The following is a 21,459-nucleotide window of genomic DNA, read 5'->3' as shown; positions in this document are numbered from 1 at the left end:
AGACCAGAGGGGTCAATCCACAGCAGATGCCTCAAGGCAAATACAGAAAGCATGGTCCTCAGCAGAGATTTATGAGAAGCCAAGATGCTTCAGCTGATCTCTGAGACTAATTTCAGTATCAGGGTTTGGATGATAGAACTGGATCTATCTAAAGGAAGAGGCAGTGCTGTGGAGCTCTGTCCTGTGAATATGGTTACTCTCATACAGATGACCTGGAGAACATAACACAGTCAGAGGTGCTAAAGAAGGGGGTTTTGGGGATGCCCCTGCCTCTGTCAACCTTCCAGATAAATGTAAAGGTGGACAAAAGACTAGCTTTTCATAGATAGATGGGGCTTTTTATGCAGTGTTTTATGGAGCATCATAGATTATTTCTTTCTCTGGATAATTATTTAATTGATGTGCTAACTGCAGAACTTTTGGGGCCTTGCACTGATGATATCATGGAGCTGGAGTAACTGAGCTGTAATTCGGTGAGTAAGACCACTTCCTAAGGCTTTGGGAGGATGGAGGAATGTATGGCTGTGTGAGACAGGAGCATCAACCAAACGAGGCACTGTCTTGTTATCAGAGCCTAGAAAGCATAAATGCACACACCAGGGCAGCTTAGCCAAGAAAGCCAAGGTGCTGCTCTGGGCATGGCTCAGAGCATGAGGGGTGGGGTCAGCATGCTGCAGAGAGAGGCTGTGAAAGAGGCTTCCATGTGCTTCTCACACTGCAGCCACAGCAGGTTTCCCTATGCTCCTGGGAACGCGGGGCTCCCTGGGAACTGCTGACAGCCCGTGACTCCTAGTGGTGTCCCTAAATCTGAGTCTGCTAAGCATTTTGGAGGTACATTCAGCAGCTCCCAGGACTGCATCCAGAGCTCTCACCATTTTCTTTTATGGACTTGGAGAAGTAAAAGATAACCTCAACACAGCTTGTGCATATTTTTTAGAGGGTTCTGTTTCTAAACGGCATTAGAAGCAGGAGATATTTCATGTGCATCACACTGAGCATGATCCGCTATGTGGTACAGCAAGAAGCTTCGTGGCAAAGAAACCAGAACCCCGGCATCCCAGCTCTGGAAAGCACTTGCATGCTCTGCGAGAGAGCCAGGGATGAGGAGGTGATGCAGAGGTCAAACACAGAGGTGAAGTACTCAGGATCACCCCTGGGCAGACTGGCAGTGATGAGATGCCATCAAGGAATGGGGCAGTAGAAAGAATGGGGTGTCAAATTTAGGGACAGGAGGGAGAATGAGATGGACAGGAAGAACAAATACCGCAGAAAACAAAGACCATCACCGCACTGGTGGGTTGGGGAGGACAAGGAATCTAGCAGGGAGGTGTATGGAATCTGGAACCTGAGACCCACTGCAGTCATCTACCAAGCAGTCAGACCTTCATCAGTCAGTGGACTTGCTTCTACAAGCAAGCTTCTACACTACAGTAGTAGTGAGTACGTAGGCTCACATTCACAGTTCTGCCAAAAACTGTGGTGAACTGTTGTAAACCACCCAGCACAGGTGGATGGACTCAGACATGCCCTCTCAGCCCATAGGGGGCTGAAGGCCCTGTCCCCTGTGTTGTCACTAGAGGTCAGTGCAAGCCCAGAAAATGCATCTGCTGAATTTCTTTTTCTACGTGGTACAGCCATCGCCAGCCACGGACAGTGATTTACCACAGCAAAATTCAGAATCGGGAGCATGCCCCAGCCCCACTCGGCAGCCCCAGATGGGCTCCCTGCTGGCCTGTGGCACGTCATGAAAAAGAAAAATGCAGCATCTTGACCCAGGCAAGAGGCGACATCATGGGAGCATTTACCACCAATAAGAAACCCACAGGGCAAATGGAAATGGAGGAGGAAAGTCTATGAGGAAATCAGCAAAAACTTTGGAATCATCAGTCTGGAACAGATGACCATGGCTCAATTTCCTTTGGCTACTGAGAACTGTTTTGGGCTCAGGGAGGTAAATGGGTTTGCCCTTTTCTCCTGCAGTTAATGCTAACCCTTTGCTATGTACAGACAGAGAAACTGAGGCAAAGAAATAACATCAACCTGGGGGAAGCAGATTGGAAGCAAAGAATGGAGGAGGTGATGGGATGGCCTGAAGATGAAAAGACTTCAGAGCCTTAGGACCTCAACACTTCCTGCTTCAGGGGAGCACCATTTCTAGCTAACTCCCCTTCACTTCCAGTGGATCTTAAGAAAACAGCGTCTTTCTCAGTTTTGCAAATCGCAAGCCTTAGGTCCCTAAAGACTGACTGCAGCACATCAGTAGCTAAACCTGTGCTAAGGCAACCAGCTTTCAGGGGTGTGGTTTTAATCCTGATGATTTGCCAGTGAAATCTGTGGGAGCTGCAGAGGCTCAGCAAGGTCCATCAGTTTAAGTATCTCGTTTCAAACACCCAAGATACAAAAATTTGGCACAGGAACCCAGCAGAGACCTCAAATCCCTGCAACAGGGAGACAAAGAGAAGTCTCTCTTTTTTTTTTTTTTTTTTTTTTTTTTTTTTTTTGCCACGTGTCTAGCAGAAGATTTGCAATGACCTTGATGCAATAAGAGCAAAGTTTATATTTGCAGTGCAGTAAATCTAGTGGTCCCTGTTGTATAATTGCTTGCCCGTAGAGAAGCATGACTATAATATATAACACAATGTCACTTAGGCTAACACATATGCTATAGATAAAACTACTACTTGCTCAGAGAATCCACAATCAGGAAAATGAGCCCATTCTTAACTTCTGGCCAATTTCAACTGCATTGCACATGTATCCAAATATCAGCAAAGCTTTTGTGCCACAGTAGAGTCAGATCTATTTGGAATTCAAGTGGAAAACACTACACAGCCCTGCTTGTGTTATGCCAGATGGAGCTAAGAGAACAAATCCATGTCTCTATGTTTTAAACTTACTCTTTTCCTCAGAATTACTGATTTGAGTAGGATTCAAGTAAAATGGAGCTCTTCTTTCATCAGGGATCTCTCTCTGTGAGAAGGTGCAATGGATGGGAAGCCACAGACCCTGAGCCCTTGTTTCTTCTCTCTTTCACTGCCTGGAATTTCTATTTATAGCAGCATTCTTCATATGCATGGACTTAACTCAGCTTTCATAGTCCCACATCACCTACTTCACAAAAATCGAAAACATGGCTGCAAAATCACCTCCAGCAGGTCTGGAAAGACAGATTTCTAGTATGAGAGAGAAATCATACTACCTCTGCTTTCTATGGGTCTATGAAAACCTTAGGTCTGGTGGTTTCCGACAAGCAAAACAAGGCTACTATGTAAATTCCTACTTTCAAGACAGCCAGATTAACAGGCACAAAATAGGCACCACTTGACATTATTTAGCCAAAAGCACCCTTCTCCCAGTCTGATCCCCAGCCCTTCCAGGGGTGGGCTGACTCACATGCCTTGTCATACCCCCACCACACTCCTTTCCTGGGGAGTGCATTCCTCTTGCTTCCCCGTGCTACCACCTTCCAGAGCTCCCACTGGTATTCAAGGGGCAGAAGTCTGGCTTTAATCCTCAAAGCCATCAGCAATTATCTTGCATCACATTTGCCACTTCTCTCTGTCACATGTGCACTCTTAGCTCCCACCGGTGTTGAAAGCTTCCAACAGCCCTTGCCTTTTCAAAGAGCACTGCAGACAGCCATTTACACTTTAAATAGACATTAAAATGAAGCCACCTGCATGCCTTCCAGTTCCCAAACTGCAGAGCAGAGCAATGGATAATGGAAGTGTACCAACACATCAACAGTTTCCACTGGCAACTGCTGCAGAATAGCTAATACCAACTTCAAATATAGACAGGAAATGCCTTTTGATATCAAATGTAAGTTTCAACCCCACAAGGGTCTCTAAAAAGAAACATTTTGTTCCTACCCATCCTTGATTTGATACCAAATGGATTGTGGAAACGAACCAAACTCTAGAAAGAGAAATAATAATAGAGGTACAGTTTTAATTAACTGATCCTATATTCTTCTCTTTTCTGCTGGACCCTCCTGCCTCACTCAGCACACAGAAGTGCTCTGTGGATGAGACTATCCTCGTTATTCACTCTTGTGGCCCTATTTATCTGCACACCAGCAGCGCACTGCACAGCACACAGAACTCTGCTTCCTTTCTGGGCTTTTCAATTCACCTCATTATTATCACCATCAAGCCATTCCCAAACTCAAAAGGACTTTTGTCTTCCAGTCACCCCTACAAAACCAAACCATTATCACAGATATTTTAGAAACAGGGGAATTGATTCACAGGCAGATCACAGCTAAAAATGTGCAATGCTGGCCATTAATTCTAGCCACCGAGTGGCCTCTACACACAAAACAGCTCATGGCCACTGCTGAAAAGTTGAGGGTGTGTGATGTGCTCAGCATCACATTCAGAGGCCATGGTAAAGGCAGAGATGGAAGAGTGTATTTCTACAACCCTGCTATAATGTTCTCAGTACAGCAATCTGTATTCATCTTCTTGCCTGCTTAAAGAGGTTGAAGGAAGATTGCATGCCTCTCCTTAAGCCCTCAGTCACCTCAGGTCAGGATTCCTGATTTGGGGAACACCAGGAAGCCTCTCACCAGCATAAACCCAAGGGTAACACAAGAACACAAAGACAATTGTCAAAAGGATCAGTTAATCTTAGGTGCCTCTGTGAAGACACCGATAGTCCATGTATAAAAATCTCTGTGCACTCAAAGCACAGGTCCCGTAGGTTTCAGCTACAGTGTGTTCTGCAAAGCAGGCCCCAAGGGCTGCCTTCAGCCCCTTTCCTTCCCTGCAATAAGTCATGTCTGCATAGATCTGCTTTGAAACAATTGAGCACAAGCTCTGTCTTGGCTAAGCACCAAGTGCTGCACATTTGCATCCCAACTTTACGCCTTCTTGCGCATTGAGCCCATCCAGATGGCAGGGTGTATTCGAGGCTTAATGATCTGCTTTCCCTCCCCTCAGTGGGCACAATAAATCACTGGCAAATCTTCCTGATGGCCTTTTAGAGGGAAGACAGATCAAACACATATAGTGAGTTTCAAAATACCAAGTCTTCAGGAAAATTATGGTCTGCGACATTGGTATAGAGCTGGATTCAACTGGAGGACTTAAAATGCCTGCAACTAAACTTCCCCTGCCAGTCTACCCTTCCCAAGTCCCTGTGCCCTGCACTTTCTCCTTCACCAGGCAAAGATTTTGCCAGACTTGGCTTGCTTGCTCCACTCTTGGTAACCACAGTTCCCTGCCTGCTTCAAAGAAGCGATCTTTTAGCAGCAACACTCAGACCTAAACTTTTGAACAATCCCAAGAAGACAAGCTAGAGTTTGGTCTTTTGAAGGCTGGGCACTGCTCACCACAGAGGCTGCTGGAGACCTGACCTTCAGGGCAGAATTTTACACACTCAAGGCATGACCAGGAAATGCATGTGCTCATGACCAGGTGCAACTTCTGCCTACAGAGCACGGTGCAGGACACACGGATCTGTTTACAGGGCCAGACCTTAAATAACAGAGAGAAATCTTAAGATATTATTATATGTGGCTTCATAAAAAGCTTTTGTTGTTTGATGAGAGGGTAAAGTGGCACACACAAACTTAATCTCAGCAAATGGCCACAGCAATCTGACTGCTTCCCACAACATCACACAGAAAGCTGTGGCAGAGGCAGGCATTCCACTGAATTGTTCCTGGCAGCATTAAACCTTAATGTGGAGGTACCTCTGTGTCCAGCCTGGGGACCTCCACCTCATTCTCTTCAAACTTTTCAATATCTGCAGGGACTAATATAAGGCTTTGTGCTTCACAGTACTTACTGCCACTGAGCTCTGCCCTCTCCTAAAGCTGCTTCCACTCTGCCTGATCAGTGAGGTTCTCTGTTGAAGCACTGTGTGACCTTGTATTCATCCCAGTGAATTGTTTGGGATGCCAAAGCAATAATTCAGTTTCACACCAAACTTTATTGCGACATTTCCTGGGTAATCAAGTCTTTTTATCATCAAAAGACTGTTTCCTAGTATGTAAAGCAGACTTTTAAGAAGAAATTCCCTGCTCTGGAGTTCATTTTGTTTCTGGCCACTTAAACTGGATCTGACAAGCTAAATTATCTTTATACCTTAAGCTAACCATCTGCATGGTAGTAAGCATCAGGTACAGCTTATATGTAGCATACTCCACGAAATGTAATTTTATCCACATGTGCATTCAAACAAAATGTCAGTGCTATTTCTCAAAGAATATGAGAGCAAAGGCCAGGGGCCAGTGAAATAATTTTCAGCTTTTAAGTGACAGACAATGGAAGCGATCCAGTCTTGCATCTCCTAAGTACTGGCAGATTGTCCAGGATTTGGATGCTAACAAAGAGATTCAGTACATGGGCCTGGTTTCAATTAATAAGCATGTGTCCATATGGCTCTGTGTGTGTATGTGTTTAGACTGAGTGTTCTTTCCTGTTAATGGGTGTTGCATAAGTACAAGCATGCATGTGTGTGCCTGTGAAGACAGTTTCAGAGATAGTCCCAAAATGCCTAGCAGCACAGGCAAACTTTGCTGTTGATAACCAGAACAAAAGGTTTGTTCCCTGGCAGGAAATCAGACACACGTGGCAGCAGTGAAAGCACCAAACGTGATATGCTGACCATGCAGGGTCTGCCACTCTGTTGGGGCAGAGTGGCCACAGTTGGTAACTGGGACAAACCTCACCCATGGAAGTAGAAGGACCAAATACAACGAAACCTGCTCCTGGCAGGAACAGCAGCCAGGCTGACCTGCTCTGCCATGTGGGGAGGCAGAGACTCACAGTGCCTACTGCTGTAAGTGCATGGTACCACTCTCTTCTCCAGTGACAGATCCTGTTCTGCTGCTCTGGGCAGCCTGACTCCCAAGGAAATGTCCTGCTCGTGCCCTGCCTGCAGCCAGCCCACCTGTGTGCTTGTCAGACCACACACATGCTTCGGATTTGTCAGCAAACCACACAGCTCTGTGTCTTGTCCACAGCACTTGCTTCTCCTGTATCTATTTTTGAAAAAAACAATGTAGTTGTCAGATCAGTAGCTGTCAGGCGGGTACAAGGAGGAAGAGGCAAATGAGATAAAATACTTTGTACATGATAGGAAATTCATACCCAGCAATTTTAAAACAATCTGTGCATCCTTAAGCATAATTTAATTATTTATCTCCCCCATACCATCTCAGTTTCTTAAGTTAGAACTGTCTCTGCAAATGATAGGCTAATTCAAAATTATGATGTACTAATGAAGTTGATGGTGACCATGCAGGACTATAGACTCTGATAAGGTACTTACCTGTTATTTTAGGGTTATCTTGACTTTTCAGCTCTACATTTCCTTCCTCAAGATGCACTAATTTTGCATTGTTCTAACTAATGCTTACTCCAAGCTGGCACACCTTCATATCTGTTGTTGTTAGTGCTTTAAGTACTCCTTCAAGTCCCCTTAACTTTTGGTGCCTTCTTGCAATGCAGAGATAATCCTCTGTGACAAACAGCAGTGAAAGACACAAAGAGATTCACAGCCAAATGCTAACTCCAGATTTTTTTTTTACACAAGCACTTGCAAGTATCTGAGCACCTCAGATACTTGCATTAATTTTCCTGTCCAACTCCACGCCCACTTAATTTCTCCACGTTTAAATATACCTTGTATGATTATTTTCCCCTCACAATAATTCTAATTGTATAATTCACCTCTCAAACCCCAACCAGTGCTCAAACACAGCTTTAAGGGTTTTCATAAATCACAGTCTAGAGTATCCTGCAGTGCAATGACAGAGCCAAGTATGAATATAAGCTTTTCAGAGAACTGGTGTCTGGGAATGGGTCTATCCTGCCACAACACAACCCCCAGAAGCATTTTTGAGACCAAACATCAACACCACGAACCTCATTGGACTGAAGAGCCTACTTGGAGGATTCCCAGCTGGAAGTAATGAAAAGTTCACATGCCCCTGAGGTCGCAGCTCTGTTCAGGAGTACCGGAGGCAGTGCACAGCCAGAGACACGAGACATGTTGGCCAAAAAGATAGGAGCAGAATGTTAGGACCCTGGACAAGTGAAGTGAGAAATACTGAGAGGTATCCAGAGCAGCAAAGCCAGGCATAAGACTGGGAGCCAGAGCTGAGGAATGACAAGAGAACTGGAGTGCTTTATGGATGGGGTAAATTCCAACATTCATTTATTTTAAAAGCCTTTTTATTTCCTTTTGATGATGGGATGCAATTACATGCCAAAATTAATATCCTAAGACAAGACACAACAGATGGATACCAACCAGGAGGGCAATAAGAAGAGACAATGAAGCAATTCTGGTCAGTCTGACAGATCATGAACTCAGTAGCCTCCTACCCACCCATATCCATTCATAAGCACATGACTTCAGACTCTTTTACTATTTTTAAGTGAATTTAATTCCTTGTCTTTTTCCTCATCAGCATTTTTACTATGTATTTACTCCAAATCTGTAAAGGACCAATTGCCCAAAGTCTTGTGACTGCCAGGAAAGAGGAAGGAAGTTTTGCAGATGAACCAAGGGAAAGGTCAGAAAACCAGCTCAGAATTCCTAAACAGCTGTGCTCCTGTATCCACAGCAGCCCACACATGGCCTGCCAGCAGTCTGACTTGCAAGTGAATGGGAATCCACGTGGCATCTAACACATCCACAGCTGGTTTGAAGCTATAAATTTTCAGGTTCCAGCCTGACACCATGCTGGGACTTACCAGGGAGAAAAAAGCACAAGCAATTCTTCCATCCTGGTGATTCATTCTTCTGTGTCTCAGACATCACAGAGATGAAGCCAAGCGTACCTTTTCAAGTGTTGTTTCCCTCAATTAAATAGAAACCTAGGCACCCACAGCAATGTCTGCTATCCTTTACAAAAGAGCTAACCACAGTAAAAGCAAAGTTTTCATCCTGGTAACATCTCTGAGGCCAACGCCAAGCATGTGATGGATTTAACTGCAGAGCATGAGGGACTTCATGTCTAAAAAATAGAAATTACTTAACTGAGTTGAAATCATTACCTTTATGGAAAGTAATGCAAGCTGATAATTTTGGTAAAGATGACAAATTCACTTCTTCCAGCATAATTCATCCTAGAGAACCTGAGTGCACTTTCTGGATGCCAAACAGCAGTCACTATTAAATTTTTGCAAATGTCTTGACAAGCAATTAAAGTCATCACGGCTCTTAGGCTGTGATAACTAAGAGTATGAAATAACCCAAATATGTGGTAGCATTAGTAACTTGCAAAGAGGGCAATACCATCAGAAGACAAAACCTCCACTTGAAACAGCACTCTACCTTCTTATAATGTGAAACCCAGGCACTAATAAAGCCATCCACCCATTTTGCTTCAAATTTTAGTCAGACCAGGATGTCAAGAAAGACATAACAGAAACTGAACTAAAAACAGAGGACCCAAAACCTAGAGGAGTAAAGAGACTGTGGCAAAAAGAGAAATTGTAACATTTGTATTTGCTTAGTTTCAAGAGGCAATAAATAAGTGAAGGTAGCAATAGATAAATATCAAAGGAAGTTGAAGGCAAAACTATTGTCTTGTACAGGAAATGGAAGGGGATTCAATTATGATAGAGGCAGGTACAGCAAAATGTTTTCCACATGGAATCTAAATAATTTGTGGAACTTCTTGTTCAAAGATGTCGTTCAGGTTAAGAATTTAGCAAAATACAGAGCAAGATTCATGCATCTTGTAATGGATGGGAGTTTTCAGGAGCTTTGTGTGTATTGCAGGGTATAAAAACCAGATTCTAAGTGGCAGGGATTAAGCAGAAATATCCCTCTGGGAAGGTTATCCTTGAACAATGTCTTTTGGGATGCTCCCATTTCCCCTGAATTGCTATACACAAACCAGAGGTAGCCTACTTCACCCTGATCTCATCTACAGGATAATTCCAGAGAAGTGTTATCACTGCTGAATGGAGGAATTGCGTGCTATTTAATCCAAGCCTATTGGCAATGCCTGGCAGCATCTCAGGCTGCACTGTTAGGAGATCAATTATTACACCAATAAAAGGAATTAAAAGCTTTGTCAGAAAACCATCAGAAGTGTGACTGCCCTAAAACATACACAGGTCAAATTCTCTGTTGCTGCTCAGCTGCAAGAGGGCCCTCCCCCCATCCCTGTCCCAGTTCCATGCCGCAGAAGGAGGGAAGCAGATTACAAAGAGCAATTCCTCGCAGTACCCCAGGTGAAAGTAGCACTTTCCCCCAGTTCCAGATATTGTTAGTCGAAAAGTTCCTCCTGGGCTGATTTGCATTGACCTACAGAGACACATATGTGAATGCAGTTAAGTGTTGACCTCAATGTCACACAATAAGAGTAGCAGTCACAGCATAATGGCTTAAGGCTGTTGCACAGTTTATTGAACACAGAGAGGCTCTGCCTGCCTGGTGGGAGCTGGGCTGGCAGCACTACAGTTGTTCAGCAGCTCTTGGCCCTGCAGCAGCTGGGAGAGCAGAGCTAAGGGTGACAGAGATCACTTTGAAGATGGGTACCAGGCTTTTGTCATCACTGTGAGAAAATGAGATCATGCCTGGCTGTGGGGGAAGAGAAGGAGACAATGGAGTTTTTTTCATGAGCTGGATTCTGAAGTTTTAAGTCATGGAAAAGGGATATACATTCTTGGCATAAGGCTACTATCATCAAATATAAGGCAATTTGCCTTTAGAATGCAATTTACAGTACTTCTGCAGTCTCCAGTAAAAAGACTCAGTAGTACAGTAGCCCCTAATTCCAGATAACTGTGCTAGAGGACTTGCACAAGCCTCTTCTGCACCTCATAAATCAGCACAGATCATCTCAGTGGCTGCAAATTGCTTAACTCAGTGCACTGAGCTCCTGATAGGAGTCTGCAGTGTTTCACTGGACTTGTTCCTCCCCCTCCTTGCCTGCCTCTCTCACACATGCATGCTCACACTGAGGAGAACAAGTTTCCACCTCTAAGTGAAAGGTGACATCTCTTCAGGAGGGCTGTTCAGCAAGCAGGCAATTTAATCTAGGCTTTCAGAGTTCTCCTGACGTCCAGTGGCTTGACTTGGCTGCCTACGGCTCTGTAGTGCTTCTAAATCCTTTGTCCTGTAGGGATTTGATTTTTATTCTCTCTGAGATTGGAAAAGAAAAAAACCTTTTCTTAGCACGTATCAGGGGCTGGCTTAGGAGACTAAAAAATGCAATGTCATCAGTTCAAAACAAGTCATATCATTGTGAAAATGCTAACAAGCCTGTGATAAGAAGGGAACTCTTGCTTTATACAAATGATTGGATCACTGAAAGGCCATCAAGTCCACTTTACACTATGTCACAGACAGGATCCTAATGTCATCTACTGCATAACCCATACCTCTCAACCAAAGGTAGATCAGGTCCAGATCTGCTTGCCTTGCAATATCATGCCATCATCAAATTGATTAACTATTCAATTGTCTCAGCAGCCTGGCAGGGCAGGTAATGACTATTATTGCTATTCAATGCAGGAGAGAAATTGTGGCTGAGAAATCACTTAGCTTACAATCAAGACAGTGATCTGAGAACAGCCTGGCTCCCAGGTGTCCTCCTAACCCCTACAGCTTTCACTTAGCAACAAGATGAAGACTCAACCCATGTCATAATGAAATTTATACAAACTATCCGCCAGAGTGAAATTTCATAAATGACCCAAATAATGCTTTTACCTGTTTATGTGCAAACTGACAGCATTTCAGTAATCAGATTGGGGTGGAGCCTGTCCAGAAAACAAGCAATCCAAATCTGCTGCAGTTCTCAACATGAGACAGGAGCATCAGGTTGACCCCAAGCCTGCAGCAAGTTCTCCCCTCTAGCTGCTCCTTGGCTGGCCTTGGACACACAGCATCATTCATATTCCATCCTGCAATCACCTAGCAAGGAGCTCGCTGCCAGCACCCCAAAGAGACTGCATGGCCGCCTTGCTCCCAAAAATAAGAAGGCATAAGTTTATCTGAATCTCCTGGGAACAGGTTTTTAAGATCCCCAGGTGTGTATGCACATGAATGCATACACACACTAAAGCTTACTGGTTTTAGTAATACTAATACCAAAAAGATCATAAATGCCCTTTCAAGCAGTATTTGCTCTTTTCCTCTTGTAAGTCAGATTTTCTTTCCTTCCAAGCTGACTCTTGCCTCTTCCTCACAAGGGACAGCTGCCTCCATACTCAGCTAGGAAAAAAGGAATTAATTGTTTCTCTCTGGATTTCCACTGCTTGCTGTCTTTCACCATCCAGTCCAGCACACTAATCACAGCCCCACTCATTCAGAAGAAGGTAGTTTCTTCCAGAGGTTTCTGCAATATGCCGGGAACACAGAGATGACAGATCCTGCATGACAGACATCTTGAGGGGAGTGCTTCCATCATAATTGTCTGTATTCTATGATTTCTTAAAGCAGAGCAGTTCCTGATATCCAGATGGATAGGCATACATGATATCCATCGTGTCTTTTAGACTGTGGTTATGTCAAAGTCTGACAATAGCATGAAGACGGTTTGATTTTCAGAGGCAAAAAGAGAGGTGCTCCCTAGCTTGATATTACAGGGATCAGCACACCAGGAGAGCAAGATGTGAGCCTAACCTAGGGGAATTGACCTCTGATTGTGACATCTCTTGGAGGCATGACACCAGAAGAGATGTCCCTCTGGTCTAACCAAGCACAGACAATCTTTTTGTTTTTATTTAAAAGTCTGGGGAAACCAGCCAGACAGTGGTGCTGCTACAGCTAAAGTGTTTAAGAAGAGAAGGCTGCAGGAAAGGTGACATCTAGAAAATGCAGTAGAATGGCATGGCATTTCCTGTATTCCTCTCCCCACCTTTCACCACTTCCTCTGTTCTGCTCCAGAGACTCAGACATCTTCAGAGAGCTGTTAAAATTTAGTTCTAAGATGGAGGTTTAAAAGGAAGGATTTTGACATAGTCGAAGTTTCAGTACCTTACAATTTGAAATTAATTCTAACTCAAAAACACTCCCTGGATTTTCTTTAACTGCACAGCAACAGCTTTCATCAGTTTCCACTGCCTGCAGAGTAAATATGGCACTTCTCAGGCCAAGCCAGTGTTTCCAAGTAAACATTATTGAGCAACTGAACAACATCACTCTTAATAGAAAGAACTGATGAAAATGTGTGGGAAAAGTATTATTAAAATGTTGCACCAATATTTGCAAAATTCCCCTTTAAAAACACACACATACAAAACAAGACATACAAATGATCACATACATTTGGATAAAGCTCAAAAAATGAAAACAAAATGTTCAGTGACCACCAGAGGGCTTTGCATATATGTGAGAAATTATCAGCTGAAAGTGACTCCTTAATTCATACCAGAATGACTGTGTATGCTAAATACCAGGCAAGTCCCCCTATTCGTTGCATTTCCTCCTGTGCAACTAAACAAACAGAAATATGAAAAGAACTGTTCTCAATGGTTTTCCTTGGAGAAAATGCCCATGAACAAATCCTGGTAGTATGGCCGCTGTCTCCATGCTTTCACAGTCAGGACAAGCCACTTCATCTTCAAAGACTGAATACCAGAAAACAAGAGACATTTTAGAAAACATGAAGAGGGAGAGGGTAGAGCAGGGGGGAAATAAAGCAAATAAATAGAAAAGAGAATGCTTCCTTGGGAGAGCATTGGTCATGCAATATGCACAGCATTTGCCCACAATTCTCAAGGGTGCTGTATGCAAACACACCCATGCACCAGCTGGCTGGGATTGTGATCATAGACACTCTGACTCTGGGAGAAGACATAAGCCATAGAATCATGGAATCATCTGGGTTGGAAAAAAACTCAAGATATTTCCCCAGCACAGCAGCATTTAGACCCTATGCTAGATGCCAGAAGCAGTAATCTCCATGCATAGCATACAATTCCACTGGAAACAGTGGAATTGGTCTGGTTTCAGCAGGACCAACAGAAATAGCTCTTTTCCAGACCCAGGGGACACCTGCACTTTGCTGAAGTGAGTGATGTTGTTTGGTCTGGTTTGGAGTAGCTTTTACTTGACTATTGTGTCGTCCGAGGATACAAATTTACCCCCTGAAAAGCCCAAGGGATGTGTAACTAAATCAACTAATCTGAAGAAACAGAGAGTCATGCAGTACAACATGTTGCTTGGGAACCATGAGAGGATCAATGAGATGCTCCTAAGGGATTATGCCTTTTACTTCTCAGTGATTTTTGTGGTGATTCTGACACTCACTTAGAGAGGTGGCATCTAATCTTTAAACTTCTGACAACTGAGGTCTCAGGGTGAAACTCAGCCACATGCTGAACATCAAATATCCTGACTGGTGCACATCCTACCAGCCACTATGACTGAGGGTGGTGAAAAGAGAACAAAACCACTGTGGGGATGGCCACTAACCAGGAGCCTCTACATTATCTGCTTAGTGAATGCTTAATGCTGTGCTTCCTCCCAACTTTTCCAACCAGAGCCATGCCCCTGCATCAGCTGGTGAGCTCCAAAATATGGAAAAGACACAGAGAAAGGGGAGTAGTTTGCATTATCATACTACCTTAGACACACATATCTTTTCTGAATCTGATTTGTATCTAAATTACAGTTGCTGACCCTTAGATGTCCAGCAGCCCAGAGAAAGTGAGATAGGTTTCCATTTCATAACCATCATTCGTGTGAGTTGACTCCACTCTGCCTCATTTACTGCAAACTGTAGTACACTCATCTAGAGGTCTTTCCAGAACCCAGCACTGGGCAAGGTTAAGGTACACACACTGCTACAAGTCTATAACCTGTGGGGCTACATGAATCAGCTGCACAGAGGAGTCTTTCAGTTTGATCTGCTTCAAAGCAAGTGTCTACCTATAAATCCAAGAAAGGATCGAAGACCCCACAAGGCATTAAACCCAGGAGGCATCTTGCATAGATAGCCAGCAGATTTTTATTCTTAGAATGATTCTAGCATAAAATGTTTCCCAGTTTGTCTTGCTGATAAAGATAGTTTGTAAAACTGGACATGATGAAAGATGCCACCACAGAAAAAGTACTATCTAGGATGCCCAAGGGGAGCACAATCAGTGTGTGTGAACACAGCATGTGTCACAGTGTATAAGCAAACAACAGCATTATGCTCATGAGCAATATCTCACTGAGAAGCCAAGCAATATCTCCTGAAGTAGCCAAGCTTCAGTTCTGCACACTCAAGGGGCACAGAGACTCCAGGGTATGGAGCATACTGATGACTACATTTGCCAGTGAGGACACTTTTGAAAATGTCCAAATGGCATAAATATTTCATTCCCCTTTTCAAATTTGAACAAGGCCTATGAGGTAATATTCATCACATTAATATTAGATCTCTGATAATTAGGCATCTGGACAAAACTACGCATTTGGGTTCTTCCCTCTATTGCAAAAAAGGAAGAAACAGAAACATCCAGAGGGCAATTCAGTAGCCATGATCACAAAACAAACAAGAAGAGGGCAGTACTACTCACTCAGTGCTCAGTGAGATGGAGGTATTTATTGTTACAGCATGACCTCACTAGATCATGCTGTTGATTTGTTTCTCTCCTTGACTGCAAAAGGACCCCAAATGACAAACTGTGCTGAAATGTTTAACTTTTCCATGAGTAAAGTTGAACAAGATGAATCCACCTTCCCTTTCTATCAGTGTGTTAAAATATGTAGCTATAAAAGAAACAGAAGTAGCTATTTTAGAAAAGAGGTTTCAAGAGATTCTAAGAAAAATCCTCCCTTTAGTGGTTTTGAAAATGAAAGGAGAATAATAGATATTTCAACTGCTCTGGCATGAAAAGGTGTTAACAGTATGGCACTTTTAAAGAACTCTGAGATGACGAGACTGATTTTCCAGAAGTAATTATTCGGGTTCAATTTGAAAATTCCCTGCAGAGGAAAAATCAGAAATACTGCTTTTCATTCCCACTTGCCAGGAAAGAAGAGCCCATCAACTTTAGTAAAGCCAGAGCCTCCAAGCCCCAGAAAACTAAAAACCTACAGCCATCACTATCACAGCACAAAGGCAACACCTTAGGAGGAATTATTTTGCAAATCCACTGTTGAACTGGGCTGTTTGTTTACATATCAGACATGGCAGACACCTTGTAACAAACAGGAAGAGCCAATGCAAACTAATTTACCCTAGGGAGGTGAGAGTAATGGTCAGCAGGCTGAAATCCAGGCACTGGAGATGCCACAAGCAACACTAGCAGAACAGAAGCAGACATAGGATAACCATATGTCTGAGCAGAATAAGTTTGCAGCTCCTGAGTACTCCTGAGTGCACCTATCCATCTCCCATAAAACTTTTAGAAAATTCTTGCTTGGCCTTCATTTCGTAAGGAAAAAGGGAAAAAAAAAAAAAAAAAAAGGGGCTGCTGGAAACAGCAAATCTATAATTATAGTAACTCGAAGCAGGAACAGCTTAAAGAATGGCTGCTTGAAAGACTAAGTGAAAAATGCCTGTCAGCAACAAGCAAGATTTACCCTGGCAGGAAGGGAAGAAACTTGTCCCTCTGGATGGTTTCCCTGCAGCCAAGGTCACACAGAAAGGGGTTAAAGAAAAGCAGTCGTTCTGTATGTCAGGTATGCCTCGGGGGCATGGCTGGGAGCTGGAGAGCAGAGGACAGGTGAAGGGGACAGCAGCACAGTGCTCCTCTATTGCCACGTGTGCTGACTCCCAAAAACCCAGTCTGAGATCTGGGCTAGGCTGCCCTCCTGCTCCTGACAGCGAGGCAGCCACAGAAAGGCAGTGTTGAACTCGGTGCTGAAATTCACCCCCTGACAGCACCACCTCCTGTGTGCTGAGGCTTGGCTCTCTCCTCAGGAGCATGCACCCAGATTTCTGTTATGAGAGTAACAAAATGCTGGGAAAAAAGCCATATTGTAAGGGGGAAAGAGACTGGTTATAGCTTCCTTTAGTTCTGGATTTTCTTGTGGATGACAAAGGTTTTTGATGAGAAATGAATGCTTGCATGACAGTTCATACTCTTACCCTTCCACAGCACAGCCATGTGGATCCACATCTGCAGTCTAAACCTGCATTCCCTTCTGCCCTTGCACAGGCAACAAGGCAAAGAAAGGTGCCAGAAACATGGGGCCTCCTCCTTATGCCTTTTCAAAGGAGCATCTGACCTGAAGAGCCAAAGGCTGTTTCCCTTAAACATCCCTCTAGCAGCACCCAGCACCACTCCCGTGTCATTCCTCAGTCTGCCCTACAACACAGAGCAGCTGAGTGTCCTTCAGAGGGGACACAAAGGATGTTTGAAAACACCTTCCTGGCATCCACCGTCCAGTATCAGAGGTTTCTGCCCGTACCAAAGAGTCAATACTCCTCACTTCCATCTCTTCCACCTACTTCCTAGAGAAAAGCTCCATATGCTACTGATACTGCATAGAAAGGAGAGTCAGAGGGACAGCACACATGGCCAGACTCAGGTGCTGCTGCTTGTAACAGAGAAGAATAAAGCCAGTACAGAGCAGCCAGCGTGGCAAGGCAGGTGTCTCAGCAGAGCCCCGTATCACAGGTTTTGCTGCAGCACCCGGCTGGCTGGGACAGTGCCTCCAGCCCCTGCCAGCGCCGGTGACAACAGGGAGGAAACTATGGCACACCGACGTGTCCCCGCTCTGTTCCCGAAACCCATCCTGGGGAAAGCCCCATCTGCCTCTCATTCCAGACCGTGTCACGTCATAATTACTCCTAATTATGCCTCGTTTAGCTTGATAGGTACCAGACTGAGAAGGATGGCCTAACGAGAGACAGCATCTTGGCCGGCCGCAGCGGCGAGGCGCGGGCAGGGGAAGCGCGAAGCAGGAAGGACCGAAGGGACGAGAGCGGCACCGAAGGGACGGGAGCGGCACGAAAGGGACGGGAGCGGCACGAAAGGGACGGGAGCGGCACGGAAGGGACGGAGCGGGACCGAAGGGACGGAGCGGGACCGAAGGGACGGAGCGGGGCGGGCACGGCTCCGCGCAGCGCCGCCCGGCAGGGGGCGCCCGCCGGCCCGGCGAGACCCCTCAGCCCCCTCAGGGAGCGGGGGGCGCGCGAGCCCACCCTCAGCCCTGCCCGCTCTGCCCCGGGAGAGAACCCCGCGCTGAGGGACTGCCCCGGGAAGGGCCCCACTCTCTACCCCGGGAGGGGCCCCGCGCTCTGCCCCGGGAGCGGCCCGGCGCTGAGGGACTGCCCCGGGAAGGGCCCCACTCTCTACCCCGGGAGGGGCCCCGCGCTCTGCCCCGGGAGCGGCCCGGCGCTGAGGGACTGCCCCGGGAAGGGCCCCGCGCTGAGAGGTTGCCCCCGGAGCGGCCCCGCCCCGAGAGCGGCCCCGCCGAGCGCCCGCCTGCCCTGCCTCGCACCAGGGCCCCGCAGAGCTCCAGGGGCCGGCGGATCCGGCTGCTAGTTGCATCACAGTCACAGTACGCTGGGTTGGAAGAGACCCATAAGGGTCTTTGAGTCCAGCTCCCGGCCTGCACCATCACCAAGAGTCACACCCTGTGCCTGAGAGCATTGTCCAAACGCTCCCTGAGCTCTGTCAGGCTTGGTGCTGTGACCACTGTCCTGTGGAGCCTGTTCCAGTGCCCAAACACCCTCTGGGTGAAGAACCTATTTCTAATACCCAATCTAAACCTCCCCTGACACAACTTCAGGCCATTCCCTCGGATCCTGCCACTGGTCACCATAGGGAAGGAATCAGCACCTGCCTCTCCTCTTCCTCTCACAAGAAGCTGTCACTGCACTGAGGTGTCCCCTCAGTCTCCTCCAGGCTGAACAGAACAAGTGACCTCAGCCACTCCTCATACACCTTCTCTCAAGGCCCATCACCATTTTCCTTGCCTTTGTTTGGATGTTCTCCTAATATCTCTTTCACTGTAGTGCTCAAAACTGCCCCCAGCACTGAAGGTGAGGCTGCCCCAGCTCAGAGCAGAGCAGGACAATTCCTTGCTCAGCTGATGATACTGTTCCTGATGTCCCCAGGACAGGGCTGGCTCTCCTGGCTTCCAGGGCACTGCTGGCTCAGGTTCAACTTGCCATCAGCCAGGATCCCCAGGTTGTTTTCCATGGCACTGCTTTCCAGCATCTCATCTCTCAGTCTGTCTGCATCATACCAGCAGGTTGCCTCATCCCTGGGGCACCAGTCCTGCACTGCAGGAAGTATTTGCAACTGGCCACTCCAGAACTGACACTACAAAAATAATGTTAACCTGGTCAGGGTCACAACACGGGGCTCACATGTTCCTTCATCTCCACTGAAGGCCTACACAAGTGTTTTTTAACAGGTGCACTTGTCATCCTGCAGGAAAGCTCTGCTCCCTGTTTTTCCACACAGCAACATCACCTATGAACACCTGGACACGGTCAGCACCCTCACTGATGCACCAGAAGACATGCTGAGTGCCTGCCAGCTGATCCTCCATGACAGGTACTGGGAATCACATCTCCACCACAGACCCTGGCCACTCTCTTCCCCTCCATGAATCAGCCATAGGGTGAGGCTGACCTGCTGATATGTGTGTCTAGCAACAAGTAAAGGTCAGGAAAGTACAAAAACTTCGGGCATGTTGACCAACAGAGGTTGGTTTTCAAGGGATGCTCACTGCACCACACATCTCTGTGGCCCACGCTTCAGTAGTCAGTGAAGAGGCAAAGGAAACTAACAATAATATCACTGTGACCTAGGCAAAGAGACATTTTCACAAAACATGTTAGGTCAGGAGGGAATGAGCCAGCAGAGGGGCAAAACATGAAGAAATGGCATCCTCAAATGCACTGCTCGCTTTCTGAAAATTAAAGAAACCACAACTTTTTTGCTTGGGTCTGAGATCCTGCAGCTAACATGGCTGGGTGAGCCAGGGCTCCACTGTAGTCAGCTGCAAGCTGCATCTCTGAGGTGATGCAGGCACTGCATCTGCAAAGCTGCCAGCCATCCCCTCTGCCTGTTTGCCCTCCTCAGGAACCACCTCTCAAAAAGCCCTCCAGGGCTACAGGCCTTCATTGCACCTGTCCTTCCATCTTCCAGCAGTTCTGCTGCAGGGAGATGGGGTCAAATTCCAGAGGGAGAGAGGGAGGCAAAGCCACCTGCAATGCAATCAAGCGACTGCTGTGGGAAGAAACCAGGCAGCAAAGGATGATTTACTGACGCAAGCTAAGCCAATATAAACACTTATGATACAGGTGCCTGTGCTCTCAGATATTGCCTGACTTAATTCGATTGTTTTGTAAACCGATTTAGTTAAATCTGTATAAAACTGGTGTTTAAACAAGCCCAAACAGTGGTTAAAATGTTGTTAATAAAACATATCACCATAAAACAAATATATATTACGGAGGCTTCCTTTTTGCTGACAGGACACATCTTTCTCACTCTATTTCTTTTTGCCTCTGTTCTTTTTTTTAGAGGTTGCACATTCTGCTGTGCCATGACTGTCTCTTTCTTTCTGTACTGTATAAAAATAGGGTTGTCTCCATTCAAAAGCCTGCAAGTCCATCTCTAGCATTTTTTACTGTTGTGCAAAGTAGAGCTGGGGAGACATTTATTTATTTTTATATAACCTTCAATAAGATTCAACCCAGAGCAATATTTTAAAGCAGATTTTAAGCAAAGTAATTTATTTTGGATCCAGCCTGACCCTTTTCATTCTTTCCAAACTGACCTATCTTACGGTTTGGAGTTATTTAATCACTCTGAAAAGATGTTCCCATTTTTCTTGTTTTCAGCAAGGTCACTTTTTTTAGCCATGTTAGTATTTTTTTGGTATTTTTAAGTCCTATTCCAAAATTAACTTTTGAAATACCAATATCTTCTCTCAAACTTGGCCCACATGCAAAATTAGTTTGGTCTCCTTCGCCAAAAACTCTTCATTTTTAAAACAAATGCATAGCAGAGTTATGGAAAAATGGGAAGACTATATAACTGTATCCCTAGTAGAAGTCAACAGTAAGACTGGCATAAGTCGACTCTTCCCTAGGCGCATCTCTTTTTTTAGTCTTTGATTCATTCAGAAGAGAAATTTTGGGAAGTGCTTCTAGGATCCAGCTGTTTGCATGATGCACTGGAGCAATTGTTCCCTTGGGGAGGCAGGTGAGGGGTGGCTGGAGCAGCCACACTAAGCAGCAGGAATTGCCACTAATGAAAATGAAGAAAAAAGGGGACTCATTTGAAAAAAAGGTGTCAGGGGGACGGGAGACAGCAAAAATCATGTATGTAGGCAGCTCTGAAGGAGTTAGGAGGGATATACAGAAGCAAGGTGGGCTGGGGCTGGTCTGTGGAAGGTTCAGGTAGGGAAGCAGGAACCAGTTAATCTCTGACACAACAGTGTGAGAACTATGGGCTCTGGAATGGAAGGAGCCAGAATGCTGAGTTGGGCTCAGTGGCTGGAGGATGCACGCCTAAGTGGAACTCTAGCTTGGTGGGCATCCACTGTCTGCTACTACTGCAGTACTACTGATTAAATACT

This window comes from Oenanthe melanoleuca, chromosome 1A (assembly GCF_029582105.1).
Source record: "Oenanthe melanoleuca isolate GR-GAL-2019-014 chromosome 1A, OMel1.0, whole genome shotgun sequence".
NCBI classification, from domain to species: Eukaryota; Metazoa; Chordata; class Aves; order Passeriformes; family Muscicapidae; genus Oenanthe; species Oenanthe melanoleuca.
This window is presented reverse-complemented; position numbering follows the sequence as displayed.